Source organism: Cnephaeus nilssonii (assembly GCF_951640355.1).
Source record: "Cnephaeus nilssonii genome assembly, chromosome: 13".
Classification (NCBI taxonomy): domain Eukaryota; kingdom Metazoa; phylum Chordata; class Mammalia; order Chiroptera; family Vespertilionidae; genus Cnephaeus; species Cnephaeus nilssonii.
The window spans coordinates 51968656-51989605 of NC_137084.1; the positions used below are offsets into that span (position 1 = coordinate 51968656).

At 40.5% G+C, this 20950-nt stretch overlaps 1 protein-coding gene across 21 annotated transcripts in view; it reads right to left on the reverse strand.

The window, feature by feature from the left end:
* The window catches only part of DLG2 (discs large MAGUK scaffold protein 2), a gene marked incomplete at its 5' end in the record, with an annotated part of 1931014 nt that overhangs the window by 199548 nt on the left and 1710516 nt on the right, over positions 1 to 20950 (reverse strand). The gene's annotated exons all lie outside the window — the stretch shown is intronic.

Here is a 20950-nt window from a genome sequence, read left to right on the forward strand (position 1 = left end):
ATTTGCCCCCTAGAACCTATAAGCACTCTCCTTACACCGTACGGTCCTCAAATAAACCAAATCTGAAAGCAAAACAAAAAATGTGGTAATGAGTTTTGCTTATTTTTCTTACAGCAGATAGACTATAAGTACCTTGGAAGTATTAACTATCAAGTTTCTAAATTAAAATATTTATGTTACACTTGTGACTTATGATGACTCATATTAGGACTTTATAAATAAGCAAGGTACAGCTGAGAAGATTAAGACACAAAAAGATTGTTCTAGAGAATAAATGGAGACTGATACTTATAAAATCATAGATTAATTATTTTAGCACCTAATATGTCCCATAACCATGATTGTTGATAATCTTGGAGAAATAAGAAACAGCCAAGCTCTTAAGGAGCACCTAGCCCTGGAGGAGAAATACACAAACAATAATGTATAATAACATCATTCAGGTTTATGACAAAAGATGTTACAAAACATATCACAGATCAGTGGCGTGCCAACCATGTATGACACACAACTGTATCTTTTCTGACTTCATGGTGTTTTCAGAAATAAGAACCAAAGGATGAACATTTAAAAATTGAGAAATTTCACATGAAAATCCACATGTGTGGCAACCCCCAAAATGAAAAGTCTGATGGCACAGCCTTGATTCCTGTTAGGCCACCATCACCTTGAACCAATAGCTGCTGCCTCCAAGGATAGTATCTATACTAATAAAAGGGTAATATCCTAATTAGATCAGGAGACCTTCTGGGAGACCTTCTGAGAGACCTTCCGATGTCCTTCCAGACAAAGTCATGGTGGCAGGGCTGAGGCAGAGGTGGTTAGGAGTGATCAAACCAGGAGGGGAGGGTAGTTGGGGGCGAGTAGGCTAGCAGGGGCGGGGGGGGGGGGGGAGTTGGGGGCAAGCAGGCCAGCAGGGGGGGCAGTTGGGGGCGAGCAGGCCAGCGGGGGGGGGGGGGGGGCAGTTGGGCGCAATTAGGCCTGCAAGGGGGGGGGCAGTTGGGTGAGATTAGGCCAGCAGGGGGGGCAGTTGGGGGTGATCAGGCCGGCGGAGCGGGGAGGGGGGGGGCAGTTGAGGGTGAGCAGGCCAGCATGCAGAGTGATTAGGGGCGATCAGGCAGGCAGGCAGGTGAGCAGTTAGGAGCTAACACTCCTGGATTGCGAGAGGGATGTCCGACTGCCAGTTTAGGCCCGATCCCAGGGATCGGGCCTAAACCGGCAGTCGGACATCCCCTGAGGGGTCCCAAATTTAGAGGGTGCAGGCGGGGCTGAGGGACACCACCCCCCCAAACCCCCTTGCACGAATTTCGTGCACCAGGCCACTAGTGTGTGTATATTTGTATAGAAGGGCCCATGTTCCATTAAATTAACAATTGTCAGGAGGGCTACAGACATTTCCTATTGGGACCACATTTGATACAGTATTTCACCTTGGCAACATTGCTCACCAAGGTAAGCACAGATAGAGTCACAAAGTCTTGCACTGACATTTAAGGTGACATACATAAAAATGTCAAGGCAGTATTGACAGTAAAAGAAAGGGCTGAGGTTAGGGGGAGTACAGGTGAAAAGTAGTGATGGGAAGATAGAACGGTGATAAAATTGTGCTATTTGATTTCCTTCCCTCCTTCCATTTCTCCTTCCTTTTTTGTCTCCTTCCTTCCATCTCTCTCTATGCATATATCTTTCATGACTTTTCCAAAGCCTGTGTTCTTCCCCTTGTGGTCCAACAGCTTGAATCAAGGACAGAAGCACCTGCGAGTGCTCAAGACAGCTCTCACCCTAGACTGAAGGGCACTGTGAAGCTGCCTCAATGGGGGGTTAAGCGAATCAACTGCCCCTTTTATGTCTTGCCTAAGACAGGGAACAAAAAGCACAGTGACCTCCTGTTGGAGACAGATATGAAGTGACTGGCAAATCCTCAGGCCAGAGTGAATGAATCATTCATGTAAATAAATACATTAATACACGCCTTGACACATTCATCTCTCATCCTCATACCTACTGTGAGGAGGCAATGTTTGCATATCTATGGGAAATTTGTATTTCAATATACGTGCACTGAGTTAATACACACATCTACTGATAAATGTCTTTAAACGTGGTCTACATTATCTGTTTAGAAAATATATGTTTTGAAGCATGTCCAAATGGCCTTCAAAGTCAACACAAACTAAAATGAGGCTCTATCAGCTACACGTAGGCACCGTCAATTAAAACCTGGCTATTTGACACCAAAGGCACATCTTCAGCTCTTCCCTCTCTAATCTTTGAAATTATCTGCCTTGTCAGGAATCTCATGGAGAGGACAGAGAGTGGGCCGGTATGAGACTTAAAATAAAGGAACAATTAATTATAAATGACCAACTATGTGCCTAACTCTACTAAATTTGTTAATACATTAACTCATTTAATCTCCTACAACGAAATGTGAACCACATATCTTGTCTCTTTATTCACCCTGGTACTTGCAGAGAAATTCCTGGCACACTGGAGGTGCTTGTTCTGGTTATTACCTACTGGTCCTCAGCCCCAATCATTAACCCCACCCTCCACCCCAATGCTCTCCACGTGTCACAGGGGTAGAAGCCTGAGAAACAACCATTATCCAAGAATCTCTTGCCAGCAGGGTTGCAGCTTAGATTCTTCCAATCAGAGTAACTTATATGAGTTTGGGGATATAGGAGGGTGGAGGCCTAGTGGCAAAGGATGGGCACTGCTAACCACTGCTGTCGCTGCTTACAGTTTCCTCAGACTCCACAGATCCCAGCTGGTCTCCAGCTCCAGGGCTTGCAAGAAACCATTGCTCACAAATGGCTTCTTTTTAAAATATATATATTTTTACTGATTTCAGAGAGGAAGGGAGAGGGAGAGAGAGACAGAAACACCAATGATGAGAATCATTGATCGGCTGCCTCCTGGATGCCCCTACTACTGGGGATCGAGCCTGCAACCTGGGCATGTGCCCTTGACTGGAATCGAAACTGGGATCTTTCAGTCTGCAGGCTGACGCTCTATCCACTGAGCCAAACCAGCTAGGGCATAAATGGCTTCTTGAAATTTCCCAGTGGGGTGTCGCTGCCCCCGACCCCTGCCTATCACTGCTCCCAGGTTCCAATGTTTTCTAAGCACACTAATACCCTGAATTACTTCCCTTGCTGCTTAAAATACATAAGGTGATATCTGTTTTCCTGATTGATTCGGTGTTCTATAAATATTTGTTAAACAATTGAGTGAGAAAACAACAACAACAACAACAAAAATTCAATGGCCAATAGTATTCCTACCTTGCTGTTGTAGAATAGAGGCTCCTACGGTGAAATAACTTAAGCTCACCTAGCCGACTATAAATGTCAGAGCTGAGAGTTGAGCCCTAAGGCTGTCTGATGCTAAAATGCTTGTGCTTTTTCCATTCAGACACTGCCCTCAGAGGACATAACACACCACACTGCTGCCAAAATCTTATCTCAGAGGTTAATAGCTGTTGTTTTTTCCATTTCCTGCTGCTCATGCACCACTGTGGTTGGAAACCTCCCTATAAATTAGAAAGGTACATTAATTCCCAAGGCAAGCTGTCCATTAAATATATATTAGACCCGGCAAGATACCCTGTTAAAAATGTACATTGTGTCTGCATTATCAGTGTGTGGTCCACAGGCCAAGCTTGCAAAGTATAAATTGAGAGAGTGAATAAGTAAAATATATGTTCCCTGGTTTTGCTTGGTCAAAAGTTCCTTTGCCGATAGGTTGCTTGCTCTGACTCGGGTCACTTGGGTCATAAGCCACTTGTGTGTTGGTAATCCCATTAAAATGTTCATAGCAGCACAATTCACCATAGCTAAGATTTGGAAACATCCTAAGTGCCCATCAGCAGATGAGTGGATTAGAAAACTGTGGTACATCTACACAATGGAATACTACGCTGCAGTAAAAAAGAAGGAATTCTTACGATTTGCAACAGCATGGATGGAACTGGAGAGCATTATGCTAAGCGAAATAAGCCAGTCAGAGAAAGATAAACATCACATGATCTCACTCATTTGTGGAATATAATGAACAACATAAACTGATGAACAAAAACAGATCCAGAGACAGAGAAGCATCAGACCGTCAAACCTCAGAGGGAAGGTAGGGGAGGGTGCAGGTAAGGGGGAGAGATCAACCAAAGGACTTACATGCATGCATATAAGCCTAACCAATGGACACAGACACCAGGGGGGTGAGGGCATGAGTGGGAGGGGCGGGCATGAGGGGGGTAAGGACACATATGTAATACCTTAATCAATAAAGAAAAAAAAGAAAAAAGAAAAAGAAAAAATAATGAATGCAAATGTCTGTACCCTTCCCATTGTTCAGCACAGTAACAATACCACCTAGGCTGCCAATTTTCTTTGAGAAACCTCAGTGATCAAGAGAATTGTAATTCTAAGACAGATAGAGATAAGAACCCATCCCTACTTTCCAAATGAAGGATTGAGGCACTGAAAATGATTAACCTACTTCTGTTGTAATGTAGTAGGAAAAGCATTGCACTGGGATTAGATCTGGGTTCTCATCCTGACTGCTGCCACTTCCAAGGCCTGAAATCTCAGACAAGCTGTGACTGTGGCCTCAATATTCTCATTTATAAAATGGCAGTAGTGATATCTCCAGAACTACTGTAAGGATGAGCTGTTACAGCACCTAGCATAGCATCTGCCCCAAGGTACGGACTCAGTGAGTGGAAATAGTATTGCCATCATTAATGGTGAGGAAGGGTCTGTCAATACCTAGGCTGTCATCCTGAAGGCTGGTCCATGTTAGTCCACAAGGCTCTCCAGTCCCAAACAGGCAGCAGTGGTTGGGTGGAGGAACACTTTAAAACATGTTTTGCACACTCATAATTGCACTACCTAGAGAGATTATGTCATTGCAAAGAACATACTACAACTTTTGCAGGCTTCACAGTGTCTGGTGCCTTTGGGTGGGGAGAATGGGAACGGCTGGCAGAGAGTGGGTGGAGCAGAATCGTCACACCTCAATTTCCCTAAGAGGACATCCAAGATTAGACTTGCTAGATGATTCTGGGGGTGGGCAGGTGAAGTTAGGTGCCTCCTGCAAGCCAAGAGGTAGTAGTTAACACATTGTGCACCAATAGTTTTATTGCTAGTTTTACCCAGTGGCCAGGTAAGTTTCTATTGAACAAGTACAAAAAACGTTTTACAAAGTATCATACTTTAAAAAGATATTAGCTTGTAAGAACATGTAATAAATGCAATTGGTATTTAATTTTAGGGCGTGCCTTTAACATTTATGTAAAACACTGTGTAATATGGAAACACGAGAATGCTCATGATCCGCCTGCAATGTGTTAAAACTGTAGAAATGAATGAGGTCACAGATGATTTGGGATTAAATGAGGGAAAACTGAACCACACTTGACCTCAGAAAACTCACAGTACTAATCTCTAGCTTGGTGCTAGGCACACAGTAGATTCTCAATAAATATTTGTTGAATTAATAAATATCAGATTGAAAAGGATATCAATCTTCCTTAAAATGCATGTGTCCTCCATTTCTCTTACGATGTAAACTCAACGTATCTTTGAAAAGCTAATGAAGTATGCATACTTCCTGAAAATTTTGTGTCTCTCAGTTTGAAAAAGTCCTCTTCTGAAAGTCCATCAATCAACAGTAATATTTATGAGCGTTCCCATCTTACTCACATAGCCTAAGCTCCCAGTAGACTTTAAGGACAGAGGACATATTTTTTGCATGGCCGAAAATTCCTCTGTCCACTAAGATCACCACATGCTTGGCTATCTCAAGCTCTCAATAAGCAGAAACTAAGTGCTTCATTAATTAAACGGTTTTAAAATATTGCCAGAGAAGTAAGAAACATAGAGAATGCTTTAGAACCTTAGAAGTGTGGGAAAATAAAATGTGTGCACAGAAGAGTTAGGGCACCACAAGAGAGAAGGTGCTGAGCCAAGTTCCGAGTAAGAGCAGAACTGGGGTATGAGGGGGAATCTTGCTTGAAGAGACTGGTAGAGTTGGTTCCAGGAGAGAAGAGATGGGCTCCCTTCATTCCTTACTCATTGCTGGGTTTCCTTCTTATGTTAAGTACTAGATTAGACAATGCAGATACAACCATACATAAGGCACAGTTTTTTTCTCTCAAAGACTTTAAGCAACAGGAGCAAAACCAGGAATAGCTATAACATAGCACACAGTTTAGAGCAAGGAGAGTATAAGTAGAGGATATACTTTTTACTGATTAGATTAGCTGTTGGGTGCTCTGTCACTGCTGAGGATAACCTGAGGGATATGACAGATATCATGATTGGGGGCTACACAAGGTTGAAGCCAGGACTTCAATATCCTCTGTCAATCACAGCCAACCTATTAAAATACACGGAGAATGCAGTCCCTTCATTCCTTCTTCAACTAGATCTTAAACAACACAATAATCTCATTCCAGCCCTGTTTGCCTGCGCGCAACAATCTTTTTCCAAATCTGGTAAGTTAATTTTAATAAAAATGTTAATTTTTATTAAAATGTCCTATTATTTTACATTAACGATTACTCATTTTTTTTCAGCCCTTTGTATTCAGCATGTCTCTATCAAAATAAACCTACGTTTCTATGAAAATTGAAGCTTTTGTTTCTTTGTGGCCCACATAAACTAAAACCTTGTTTATTTGGCTTGTGTTAGCCTTTGAGTTTGACATGCTTGGTGTAAATCAAGAGACTACAATATAGGAAAACATTAATAAAGGAGATTTATTTCAAGAAAGAATTTCTTAAAATAAGCTTTTGTCTACATTAAAGATTAGATAACCTTTCCTCAGCGCATGTAATGAGTTTTCAAGTGCATTTTTCACTCATTTGCTCTTTGAAATAGAATTATTGCCATTTAAAGGTGATATTCAAAGTCTGTCCTAAGTACACTTATTACTGTCTAAGGATATGACATTCAGAAAAATGTACTTTGCTGGAGGATGGTGGACATGGAGCTAGTTGGTGTTGATACATTCTCTAATTCATTTGTTTTCATTTCTGTCAATCCTGAAGTTTATATTGAATTTTAGTTTCCTAGTGCCCAGCACATATCTTAAAAGGGACATTGTGGTCTTCACAAATACTTATTATCAGAATATGGAGTTGACAGCATGGCAGGTGATCCAAAATTACAACCAACTAATCCAAAATTTTTAGGATCCATGCTAGAGAAATTAGTGATGCTTTTTCCTTCTGTTTGGTTTAGGATTCACTCTTAGACCTGCTCAGAAATCAAAGTTAGAGGGGAAGCAAGCCTCCCACTCACTTCACCGTCTTGTGGGGAGACGAAGTTCAAAAACAGAATGATGAAGCTCAAGCTGAAGTCCATGGAACGAGATATTGAAATAGATAGCGCTGGCTATAGCTGGCATCACACATGTGGTGGGCATTGAAGCAGGGTAGGATTTTCATAGAAAGAAGGTAGAGTAGAGGGCCTTTTGATGACACATTTATAGAAACATCCCATTGTCAACTTGTAAAAATGTAGGAATAAAAAATCCGTTTCCAACCCTCCCTCTCTCTCTGGTCTTACCTACTTGTCTCTGAACTGCGAACACAATTTATCGGATAGGGACAAGAACCTATGGAGTCCCAGAACACACCTTGTTGTTTTATCTCTCTGTGCCTTGTATAGACTGCTCACTCTACCTGGGATATTCTTGGTCCTTTAGTTCTTTAAAGTACTGTGGAGACATTCCTTTCAGAGAAACTTTCTCTAGTTCCTATAAGTATAGGTAATCATTCCTTTCCTTGGGTTACCTCTCTATTTTGTTAACAATAATATAATTATATCCTGATATTATAATTTAAATAATAAAATCAAAGTAAAAGTGTGTACATATATTTGTCTTTCTACAAGACTGAGAGCTTCTAAATCTTCTGGACCTGTTTCACTCAGCACCAAATCTCTGATCCCTGGCGGAACTTACGTGTTCGCTGAGTTTAATTAAATCTCCAGAAAGCCAAGATTTCTTTTTCATTCCCTGTACAAATAAATTTCTATCCCATCACCATGCTCTATTAGAATATTTTCCCATTTCTGAGCTTGCATTAATTGATCTGCTTAGTCACTGAATGCCTCATAGAGCCAGGCAGGGTGTTAGGCCCTGGGAACAGAGTGGTGGGCAAACAGATGTGGCCCTTCACCTCATGGACTCCCGCCCTTTGTTCAAATTCATTCAAATTATTCATTCATATTAACTCACCATAAAATAATATTCTTGCCTCTGGCAGTAACTTTTCAATTCAGAAGGCGATGTATAAAAGCAAATTGGTTTTATGCTTCAGTTGAGAAATCTATGAAGAAACCTTCCATGCCACAGTGACCCTTGGGAAGTGCACTTTTTCTTCATGCATATATGTATGTGTATCCCTTTGGACATGTACATTTCAATGCCAGATGTATGCATATATTATAGATATGCAATATGCAGGTAAGGCCCACAGAAGGCTACAACCCATTTATAAATAGAATGATCCCCTGGCACCTCAAACTTAAACCCACTTAATTAAAAACAGAATGTGATTTGTACCTTAACATAATGGCTTGTGATTTTCAAGTTTAATGTGGGTCCTTTATTTTTCTTAACTCCATTGTGAAGGCCCCACAAGTATATTGATGCCCTGACACTGAGAGAGAGACAAATAATCATTCCGACCTTGAAAATAAAGGAACAAAAAATGATTACCAAGTAAATTTAAAAAGGTATCATATATTTCTCAGCCCTCAGAATAGTGCTAAGCAAAGTAAGCACTAAATGAATATCTTATGATTAACTGAAAAAAGGAATGAGAGAACAAAAACTTGGAATTCTTCATTAAGGCAAGCCAATGGAAGAGTTTCAATAGGGAAAATGGCTTTAATAGGAAAAACAGTTCAAAAGCAAGTCTTGATTTAAATGGTGAAAGAATTCTATGTAGATGATAAACACACACACACAAAAAGTTAAACGTTATAGCTACGCTTTAAATTTATTGGCCTCTCAACTCTCGGAGCAATGATGTACACTTTGGTGCATGTAGTATCCCATCTCCCTAACCCAACCAGCTTATCCTGCTGCTGAAGTCAGGAATCAGTTAACATCCAATGAATCTCAATGGAGATCAGAGATAAGACATTACCAATAGTCTTGTCAAACTCTGTATAACCTTCTTCAGCTACTGTGCTTTTATCACTCCTGGGATTGTTCTAAACATCACAAATAAAGTGGATGCTTGGTGGTGGTGGTGGGTGATAACACCCTTGGGAGAAGGTGAAAGCAAGAGGAAAGGTCATGGAACATTTACTGAGTGCCTACTCTTTTCAGGCCTGTGCTAGATTCTGGAAAACTACAGTAACAAAACCATTCCCCTGAAGGCTCTGTAGCTGGACACTCAATACTGACTATTGGGAAGTGTAATAGGTCTTGGTATACATAGGCCCAAGTTGTAATTTAGTATCAGAAAGTATATCCATAACCACAGAAGGAAAGAAATCCCTTTGGGCTCTGTCACAGGCCCACAATCATGAAATTCTAAGTTTGTGTTGTCATAGATGAAAACATTTCATTTAAAACCTCCAGCAAATTCCATCTAATCTATGAAACAGGTTCTCCAGGGGATATCATGCATGTTTTAACAAACTCATCTCATAGGATTACTCCTGGGTGAGTAACTATCTAAGAATTCTGAGGGACAGATGGATTCCTTTCTATTGTTAACACATACATGCCCAAACACTTATTAGAGAAAAAAAAAAGTGGCAATATAAGCAAGTTAATATTTCCAATAGGAATATACTACTAAGATGTGATCTGATGAAAATCTTAAAACAATACAAATGAGTCAGATTTTTGTTTGTCTCGGCTACTTCAGCATAGTTTGGATCGAAGGCAAGAGCACTGACTAAATCACCTGGCAAAGTCCCCTCCAGTTCTTCCCATTCCTTACTTCCCAGAGCTGTAATTTTCACTGGTACAGAATAAACTCCTGCAAAGGACCAAAAGAGTGTTTATAAGACTGTAATAAGGACATTGATGTTTTGTAAGTTTACATGCAAAAATTAGGTTCAGATACCGTAATTTAATCAAAAGGTGTTTTTTAAATACAAGGAATATGTTTTTTTTTTTTTTAATATTTTCCTTATCTCTATGACAACTAAATAGGTTTGGAGCAATGCTATCCTGCACTCATTACGGACATGGCCTCACAACATGGCCCTCCATGAACATTAAATGCAAATGTGGGAATTATCTAGTTGCAGTCAGGCTGCTGCATTCCTGGCCTTCAGTTATGAGCAAACACTGTTTTGTACATAGCACATGAATTGAGATTTGTTTCTTTAAGAATTGGACGGAAGTTAAAGAAATGAAGGGGAGCCCACTGCTGGAATCACACTCTGTGATGTAGAACTTGGAGGTCTGTATCCACTCCTTTATTTTTTCAGCCTTCTATCCAACATTATTGTGTCCTTCCTATGAGCCTGTCATTGGGAGGAAGAAAAAAAATCTCTGTCCTTACTAATGACCTTCCTCTGGAGATGGTGTTAAGGAGACAGAAGGAAGCTAGATAGACAGGGACTGAGACCATTGGGGGGAAAGGGGGAGGATAAAACCAGGGATCCCAAATGAGCGGGGAAGGAAGGGAATGCTAGAGAGACATGAGCTTTAAAATGTATGGATTTTGCTAAGACAGACAGCTTGCAGATAACCAATCCCAAGAATGTTATTAAGGCAGAATTCTTTGAAAAGACCAGTCAGGAGCTAGCAAGGCTGTATCCAACACCTAAATTAAAAGGCACGCGCTTCCTCTTGCCCTCCCCCTTCTCCCCAGCACACAATGGGTTCCTGATGTTCTTGAGGCTGGGGAGCACGTCCCTGAGCCCACGTGGTTGAAGGCCATGTGGGACTCGACACAGGGACTAATAGACTTTAATTCGCATGGATGCTCTCAATAAACTTTGGTTCTGCTCACCGTTTTCTGTCCGCAACTTCATTCTTCGATTTTGCGAGAAAATGAACTAGGACTCACACCCCCACCTTTCAGTTTTAGTGTCACGCAAAAAGAAAATTTGAAACATGCCCGATCATTTGGGATACAGTGAGGAGATGAAATAGAATCCTCTGGTGGAGAAGAGGCAAAAGGAATGTCTTCTAGGAAAATACAAAATAATAATAATAATAATAATAGAAATAATTCGTATTTATTTCTTATTTAAGCCATACCCCTACTCATTTTCCCTCTCCTGTATTATTTTGATGAAAATCAAATCTGTGAATATGATAGTGTATATCACTAAAAGAATCTATTTTTAACATTACCACAATACCCTTATTACATCTAAAATATGACCAATAACCTGTTATCCAATATCCAGTTGTTATTCAAATCTCCAACTGTCTCATGCATGTCATGAAATTTTTTTTCAGTTTGTTTGGATTTGGATGCAATAAGGTTTATGAGTTACAATTAGTTAATTTGCCTTTTAAGGCCTCCTTCTTATTTGTTGAAGAAATCTGAATTTTAAAGGATGAGTGGTGGGTCAGACAAAGGAGAGGGAGTAGGAAAAGAAATTCAGAAAAATGGGTAGACAGGAGTAAAAATATGCCAAGACATTGAGGCTTTCCTTAGACATACAAACTCTGTGACCATTCTTATTTTAGAAACACTGCTCAGTATACACTATCTCCTTAACAATGCCCTTTTCCACATATCTAGTTAATTTCTTTATCAACTTCAAGGTTCATCTCCAGAAATTATTCCCCAACTTCTCAATCTCACATTGTCTTCATCCTCTCTTGAAGGATATATAATTTGGTGTCTGTCAATTAACCATGCTAGATGCTGATTACACAAGGATAAATGAAATCAAATCTCTGCTCTCAAAAGACTCACTGTGAGGTATTTTGGCAAGAAAGGTGGTGATGCCATACTCTGGCCCATAAAGGTACACTTTCCCATATAGTTCAGTCATAGCAAATACATGCTTATTTTTGTATAAGGCATAAGCTGGAAAGCAGAATTGGAAAAAGTTAGATTTAATACTCAATCATTAATAAATAGTGTTGCTTTTTCAATTTCCACTTAGAGATGGAAAGCAAGACTTTGTCAGTAGGCTAAACACTTTGGTCATGTGCTTTATTGCTTTTTGTAATGGTCCTATGTTATGCAAAGGTCATAAGAAGACTAACATTGGAAGATTAGATAATCAAATTATAATGAGTTTAGCTGGTTCCCTGTGGCTCACCTACATTTTATATTGCTATTGAAGCAACTGAAGTTAGCAATATGAAAATGTATTACCCAGTCATATGTTAACACGATGCTCTCCATTGTGGAAGGCACAAGAACACTCTCTCATTCACTTAAGGGCTGTCAATATTTCCTTGAGTTCGCTTTTGGCCATTACAAGCAAAAAAAAAAACACACATCTTCATGTCCACCATGCCAGCACTACAGTGTCTTGCACATAATGAGCAAGAGTGGATGACACATGGACTGTCCTGTCACTTCCTAACTGTCTGATCAAGCCTTATTTTCTTTTCTTCCCAGTGCTGTTATGAGAGGTACATGAGATCATGTGTGCAAGGCACTTTGCACACAGTGGCAGTAACAAATGGGAGATTTAGTTATTATTGTTAAATGCATTTTAAAAAATTGTACATTCTGCCCTTGTCCTTCATTCATGTACTATCCAAATCCCTGATCAATCTTTTCAGACAATTTCAAATAATATCTCCTTTATTACTCTTTAAAAATTATACAGGGTGTCAAACAACTTAGCACTTAATTATACATTGCTTCTGAATCTGAATGTTATACTCCACAATGTAGCCATAAGTTTTTTTTAAAAAAGTAAGGTGGGTCTTACACAGAAGTGCTGTCAAAATATTTAACAACTTAGTTGTGACCGGCATTAACTCTTGATTTAATCTCTAAGCAGTTGGCTTACTTGCTGGATCTTGGAGATGTGAAAAAGACCTGAGAAAGGGACTGTGTTTGGGAGGTGATGTGAATCAACTCAGAGCCCAGGGTAGAAGCGATTTACCAACAAGAACTAAAGTACTGTAGTCCCCCTTATCCGCAGTTTCACTTTCTATGGTTTGTTACCTGTGGTTTATATTACCCGCGGTCAACCTCCGTCTGAAACTATTAAATGGGAAATTCCAGAAATAAACAAATTCATACGTTTTAAATCATGCGCCATTCTGGGAAGTGTGATGAAATCTCATGCTGTCCTGCTCCATTTCACTCTGACCCACCCAGGATGTGAATCATCCATTTGGTCATCATATCCACACTGTATGCACTACTCCCCTGTTAGTCACTCAGTAGCCTTTATCAGATTACCTGTCATGATATGCAGCACCTGTGTTCTCATAATGGTCCCAAGTGCAAGAGTAGTGATGCTGGCAATTCAGAGATGTCAAAGAGAAGCCACAAAGTGTAAGTATGTAAATATATATGAAAAAACACACCCACATAGTATATATAGGGTTTGGTACTACATATGGTTTTAGAAATCCTCTAGGGGTCTTGGAACATATCCCTCACAGATAAGGGGACGGGGCCACTGTATTTCAATGGTTGCAGGGCCAGGAGTATTGTGTGGAGCCTGAATATCAGCACTGGTCTCTTTGATACCTCTTTGGCATCTCCTATTTGTCAGGAACTCAAAACACTTGCTGATGAGATGAGAAATCCAGCCAAGAAACAGTTGCTCTTACTTTTTCTTTCTTTGTATACGAAAATCTCAAAACAATACAAAAAGGAGTTTATCTGGTTTGTGTTCGAGGAAGTGACGTTTCGCCAGGGGATAATGGCACCTATAAATGGTGGGATGACATACGTGCTTATTCATCACCCTTCCACTATATTTAGTTGCTTCTTTCTCTGCACGGAGAGCTGTCGAATTTGAAGAGGAAGAAACCGGTGCCCTGGGGAGCATTTCCTGCCTGGTCGCTGCAGCCTTGTCTCACTCAAGCAGGTTTTCTGAGTAAGTCAGAGGTTCCTTGCTCGCACCACTGGGCTGGGAATATTTGCCCATGCCTGGCTGCACGTTTTCTGAACAGATTTGCTGCACCAGAAGCAAATGGCAAGAGGAAATATACTCTGATCCCAGTTATTACCATTATTGAGTGTTCTTTGAAAAGAAGCTAGACAAATGAATAGTTAGGAGTATGCTTATTAGGTACGTAGGTTGAGAACATTGAGACAAGCTTCATGAGTTAAAAAAAAATTGTATGATTGCATTTGACTGACAGAAAATCATGAACAGTATAAGCACACTTCCTATAGAAAGTAGATAACAGTATTTTCGCGTCCTCTTCTAGGCTGCAAAACTGGAAAAACAATCCAAAATACAGCTAATTAAATTTGGAGTCAGGAGTTTTAGTGAAAACTGTTACCAAGCCACCCAGGGCAACCATATCCAGGAGGTATTTTACTTTCTCAATGGAAAGAAAAGGTGGCTATTACCTAAGGCTAGGGAACCGAGGGACAGATAAATTACATAAACTGTGAATCACACAGACACCAAAGTCAGGTCTAATGTTTCTATGCAACATTGATATTTGGCTAAAAATATTTTATTCTAGTCTATTTCATTTCCAACAACTGGCAAGCACATCTCGTCAAAAGTACCCCTGTTTGTCTGATACCTCTTTTTTAGCATCAATTTTTAGACATAAAAATTCAACTAAATTTGAGGAATTGGGTGCGTCATTAACCTTCTTGAACAAGTTCCATGAGAAGTAAAAAATAAAGAGAGTGAAAAGATGACAATGGTATGGTCTAGCTCTAAAATACTATAAAAAATTTTAAAGTTATATTGAATTGACTCCCAATCTGGACTTTAAAGAATAAGACCATTGGACCGTGGTTTAGCTTGAAACCCAATTGCCATCATTCAATAGCAGGTTTTTGTAAGACCGATAGGTTAGGCTTTCACTTAATTAATACCAGATGGCTCTGGCTGGTAACTTTTGCAACAGTGCCAATGTAAAGATAGGCAGAGAGGTGAGCTCTTATCTGGTTAGTTTTTGTGACTGCAGAGAGCTTTTTTCTCTATCTCAAAGCCTTTCCCTAACTCTTATCTCTTGGCAAACCCCTAACTCATCATGGAAGTCCATTTAAGGACATGCAGCATTAAATGCTTTCCTTTTCTCCATTATTGGTTATGGACCAATTCCTCTGGACATTTCTGTACATTACGCATTATACCTATGAGAAGTTGAGGGTGGCTGTTGGATGCTGTGAAAGTCTCCATCACCACCACCATCCCTTCCTAAGAGCCACGGCTGCCAGGTTTTGTTTAGGAACTCATAAGGTCATGGAGAGGCTGTCTTTATTGTTTCAATTTCAGAATGTAGCTGGTGGTTTAGTTTTATAACCATGAGTAAGCCAGTCCAAAGTAGATTTTCGGGACCATTCTCAGGATCTCTTTCTGGTTGTATGTGACTAAAAAAACAAGTTGCCCAAGAGCCATTGACAACCATCCTGGAGCCACGAGGGCAGTTAGTCTTATGGGGCAGCTAATACCAAGACAGGCAGCGTGACAAAACCAAAGGAAAAACACATTTCCAAACCACCTTGTGAGCCATGGGGTCAGACCTCATGAAATGGGCTTTACTGCGGTACTTTCAGGTTACAACCACCGATACATTCTCTTTGTTGCGCAAATCAGCTTGAGTCGTGTTTTCTGTTACTTGGAATAGAAAGTAACCTTAGCTGCTCCTGCTCTGGCCCAGCAGGAATCACACAGTGTTAGAATTGTGGGCCCATGCATCCATTTCTCTTGGATTATAAACTCCTTGAGTTGTAGTACTATGGTTTTTCATTTTTATAATCTCAGCACTTAGCAGAACTTCTGGCACTAGTCTATGCTTAATAAATGATTAGTAACAGACAAATAAACTAATATAAAATAAAACAAGCTAATCTGGATTATTTAGACCACAAACATCTCTCCCAAGTATGCTAGATTGTTTGATTTGACTTTTCTTAAAGAATTAGATATCTACAACATACACAAAACTATTTCCTATTCTAATTCAATTCCCTATAAATATTTTTCTTCTCTTTTCTAATTATATAAATAATACATGCTCATTATAAAAGTTCCAAAGATACATAAAATATAAAAAAGGAAGTAAAAATATCAATGGGATTACCACCACCCAAGGCATTCACTATTATGAGTTTTCAATGCAGGGGTTAAATATGTTTTATTTTGTTCTATTTGTGTTTGTTTTTATCTCCCTGTACCATCTAAACTACCACCTCTGGTTGGCAAAGTAAATGTGCCTCACACCTTAGTCATCACAGAGTCATCAGTTTAATTGCCATATTTTCAGATTGGGTGAACATTTAATGTAGACACACTACGTGCTACATAGAGTGTCAGATGTTTTCACATGGATGACAGAATAGCTATTTACTGGGATATGAATTATCTCATTTACATCTTCCTAACAGCTTTGAGATAGGAATTATGAAACTTGGTTTACAGCTAAAGAAAGCAAGGTTGTAAGATTTGGTGAAAGGGAATATTTTCCAAAATGCATTCTGCCTTTTCATTTAGAAAACTACTTTATGAAGCTAAGAGTAACAAAAACAAAAACAAAATTCACTCTGTTAAGTGCATAGCATCTTTCACTGCTTTTAAAAATAAATAAATAAAAAACTAAGAACTCCCCCAAATCGCAAGATTCTTAGTAATTGCAGAGATTTTGCTTCCTGGAACTCTTGGCTGTTAGTTCTCCTTAGGTGGGTCTTTGTCTCCAATACAACAGATGAAAGGAACCATTGCGAGAATGAAGCGTTGGACAGAAGAAGGGGCTGCAATAATGATGGAAGGCCACACGAAGCCACTGGTTGCCATCTCTGCTTTTCATACCAGCCTGTAAGGCCGAGTTCCACTGGGATCCTTCAAACAGCCTCCCATTAGTCCTTAGCACTCAGGGCTATAACTGCAATTTAAAACTAGAGATAAGGAAAGGGCACCTGGAATTAGCCGTGGTCTCTCTGAGCAATTATACGTTCAAATGGCACAAAAGACAAATGGCAGAGTTTCAATCAAGCTGACCCTGAGATCACCACTGTCGGTCTATGCTTCTGACCTGGAAAAAGGGCCAATGTCTAGTCTTAATGAATCTGGCTGCTATCAATTCCAAAATGCTTTTAGTCTGAGATCTTTGTAGCTTTGACCTTTTTTCCCCCCAAATAATTTCTTTTGGCTTAATGGGGAAAGGTCAAAAGCAAAAACAAACAAAACCCCTACAAATCAAGCCTACTGAAATTTTAGCGTCATTACTATAAGATACAAGTAAACACTCTTTAATGCAGGGTAGGGCTGTCTCTAACATTTTCGAGGCTCAGAGCAAAAACACAAGTAGAGACCCCAGATCTGGGCCAGCCCCTTTTCTCCACCAGAGTTCCTTCCTGCACCACAAAAAGCCTTTCACGCAGATGTGTGAACATCCCAACACACAGTAGTACTGATGATCCAACCCCATGCAAATAGCAGCCTCTCAGTTTCCCCTCCACACTCAGAAGTGGGCACACCATACAACTTCTGGAAGTAGGCTCTGGATTGTTCGGGGAAGAAATTCTGGGGCCCTAGAGAGCAAGATCCAAATGTGCCCGTCGCTTGGCTCACAGACTCCTCTAGAGCCAGAGAGGCACAGAGGGAAGCTGCCCAGGTCTGAGGGCAAGTGCTGATTCAAGGTAACTTTTAGATTTTATCTGGAATCTGGTAGACTTATGAACATTCATAATTTCATGTCTCATAATTTCATACTTGATTGTACAATTTGGTGAGAATTACAAAGATGGCTCAGGAAAATGTGATCTGGATTGGCACAGTTCAAAAATCAGAACAAACAAAATCCCTAACTTCATTTTTTATGCCTCATAAACTCGGAGAGAGGTTCAATATGTGGGGAGAAGAATCAAAGCAGATATAGGGCCAAGGTCCCCAAATGGAATCATGTAGAGCCGGGCAATCCTACTGGAGAACTGTACCACAGTGGTTACAGTGTAGGTTCTGGAATCACACGGGTATGAGTTCAATTTCCTGCACTGCCATGTGTCTATTTAAATTAGGAGTATTTAGGCAAATGTTCTCTAATCTCGTTCCCTCATTTGATAATGGGAAGCAAAGAGAAGCTATTTGATAGGGCTGTGATGAGCATTAAATGACAAAAATGCACGTGAAAACATTCAGTACATCACCCGGAATGTAATAAATGATGTCACCTGGTACTTTAATGCAATGTCAGGGCTGGAGTTAGGGCAAATCATTGTTTAGCAAATAACTTAGAAGGCTATGATATATGCTTTGGCATCAGTTTATTTTCAGGCTCCCCTTTGGAAATCCAGATTATTCTTCGAATAATTATGTAAGGACTCTGGATGCCATTCTAAGAATTAGTTGAAAATGAAGCTGAAAGGTAACAATTAAGTATTTACTAGGTTTCCCAAATAAAAAAAAACAAACACAAGAAGAATTATCTAGCTATAGGAAGTATATCTTGCTAACAAGAAAAAATTTGTATAATCTTCCTGTGTCGTATTTCTTTCAAAACTAGCATCAGAATGAGTTCAGTTATTTTACAAAATTCAACTTATAACAATAATGACTACCTTTTCTTGGATCCCCTTTGTGCCAAACAGTGTAGCGTTTGTCATTTATCTCGTGAGATCTTCCTAACGTCCCCCCTCCCCCATTTTACAGATGAGGAGAGTGAGGTGAAGGCCACAGGGACGAAAAGCCCCGCCCTTCCCATTTGAACACGGGGGGGGGGGGGGGGGGGGGGGGGGAGAAGGGGAGGGAGCCACGGCTCAGAACAAACCTCCCCCTCTCCCCCTCCCCCATCTCTGTCAAAGAAAACTACAAGTATCACCTGCTAGTGCTTCTTTGGTTTTTAATCCTTTTAGAGACACGTTTCTGTGTGTGTATGTGCTTTCTCAAAAGGTGCTTATCACCGTTCATATTTGCCTCGCTGTAAACTTAATTGAGAATAACTCATGCTAAATTTTCTTCTGTTGCTATAGAGTTATTCTTGGTGGGTGGAGAAGGTGGGAACACCACCACTGAGTGAGAAGCAACTCAGTTTATTGAAATTGGTACATTGGTTTATTTCTCCAGAAGACCACTCTGACTCAAAAACCAGACACTGCTGTGAAATAAACCACAGGCCCTGGCATATGTTCTTTAAACATGTGATACAATAAAACCCCAGGTATAGTACATTGCAAGGGTACTTACAACTACATTGTTCTTGGAATCAAGATGTATTAACACTTTTAGGAACCCTCAGCTGTGTATCCTGGGCTGGCAGGACCATCAAATGCAGATGTTGGGTTATTACCTGCGATGATTTGTTGATTTCCTACCTTAATCATCCTTGCTGTAAGCCCAGAGGCTTTGAGCTGAACATAAGACAAAAAGACATTTTACAGAGCCCTTGTGGGGCAGCCGCTGTAGAATAGAAACCAAGTCTCAGGTTACACACCTCTGAGTGCCAACCACAATATATCACTCCTCTGCTCTTGAAACAGAACTTAGTCAGGGAAATGGAAAATATGGAAAAGTTATTTATGGACAAAAGAAATATGCCTGAAAAATGTGTTCCTGGAAAAAGATATACCCCATACCCCCCATATCCCCAATTTGCCAAGTGTTGAAGCAATCAGAAAGTATAGCAGGGAAGGAGAAATAACTTCATGGGAAGTGTAGTGGTACTGATGACCAAAATATTTACCTGGAGAAAGCAAAGAGCAAGCGAAGTCCCTGGTGGGGAAAAAAAAAAGCAGACTTCCCCCCCCCCCCCCCAAAGAGATGCTAAAATGAGTGGCTATTCTTGCGGATAAAGAGAATGTTCTGGTCAGAGGTACAGCTGCTACCGCTACAGAGAAAGTGCAATTATGTGTAAGGTAAACGCTTTGGGCAGACAGTTATGGGTTCGGAAGACAGGAGCTCCTTGCCAGTGAAATAAAGCAAATGTCAACAAGCCAGACATACTTGAAACAGTCAGAAAAATGTCTTGCTATTCCTTTCTGTATATAATATGCCATATGACACCACAGTTAAATCTGTTACTGCAAAAAAAAAAAGGACGTCAAGCTGTTGGTATCCAGGAGATTTGGACAGAGGCAAAACAACACAGCAGAAAGGAGTCCGGGAAGGCACAGCTTTCTTTCACTTCTTTCATCCTGAGGAGGAAATGACTTCCTACAGCGAGCTGACCCCGAGGTAGTGGTCACCCTGCCTGAAGCCAGGACCTCACGCCAGGACCTGGAGCCCTGGAGCGTCCCCAGATGAGGACTGAAATGCAGCCTCAGGTAATCATTAATGGGAACGGGAAACGAGAGAAAACAGTCACAAGTTACACAAATACAAGCCATGCCTTCTGCATTTGTCTGTCCTGCCCGTGCATTGCATAGCTCTTCCTATAGCGATCAGATCAGCCTTTTCTTTCACCCTCTCTCTCCCCCACATCAACAGGCATGCCAATTGCAAATCTCCGATTCTGATCCCTTCCTGGCACAATGCAAAGACTACCACCACCATACTGAGTTTCACAATAAAATCTCCACAATGGCAATTATTCACAACCCCTCGGTTCTGTTCACACAAAAGATTGCAATTGAATCTTGCCGTGCGCAGGTTCAGCTCTGTGGGAGCTGGTTACCAGGCAAACTATCTGTTTTAAGATTTACCGAACTCGGGGGAGGGTACGGAGGGGGTTGGGGAGGAACAAACCACCCTGTACATACCTCCTTTTGGCAGCTAAGAAAAACAATTTCGTGACAAAGCTCACCCAACAAATGAAACCGACAGAATGAAACCCGAGAAACTTTAGCAACCGAAGAAAGCAGCCTTCCAGGGATCAAGGTGAATAATTGATTTGTCGGGTTTTGTTTCAT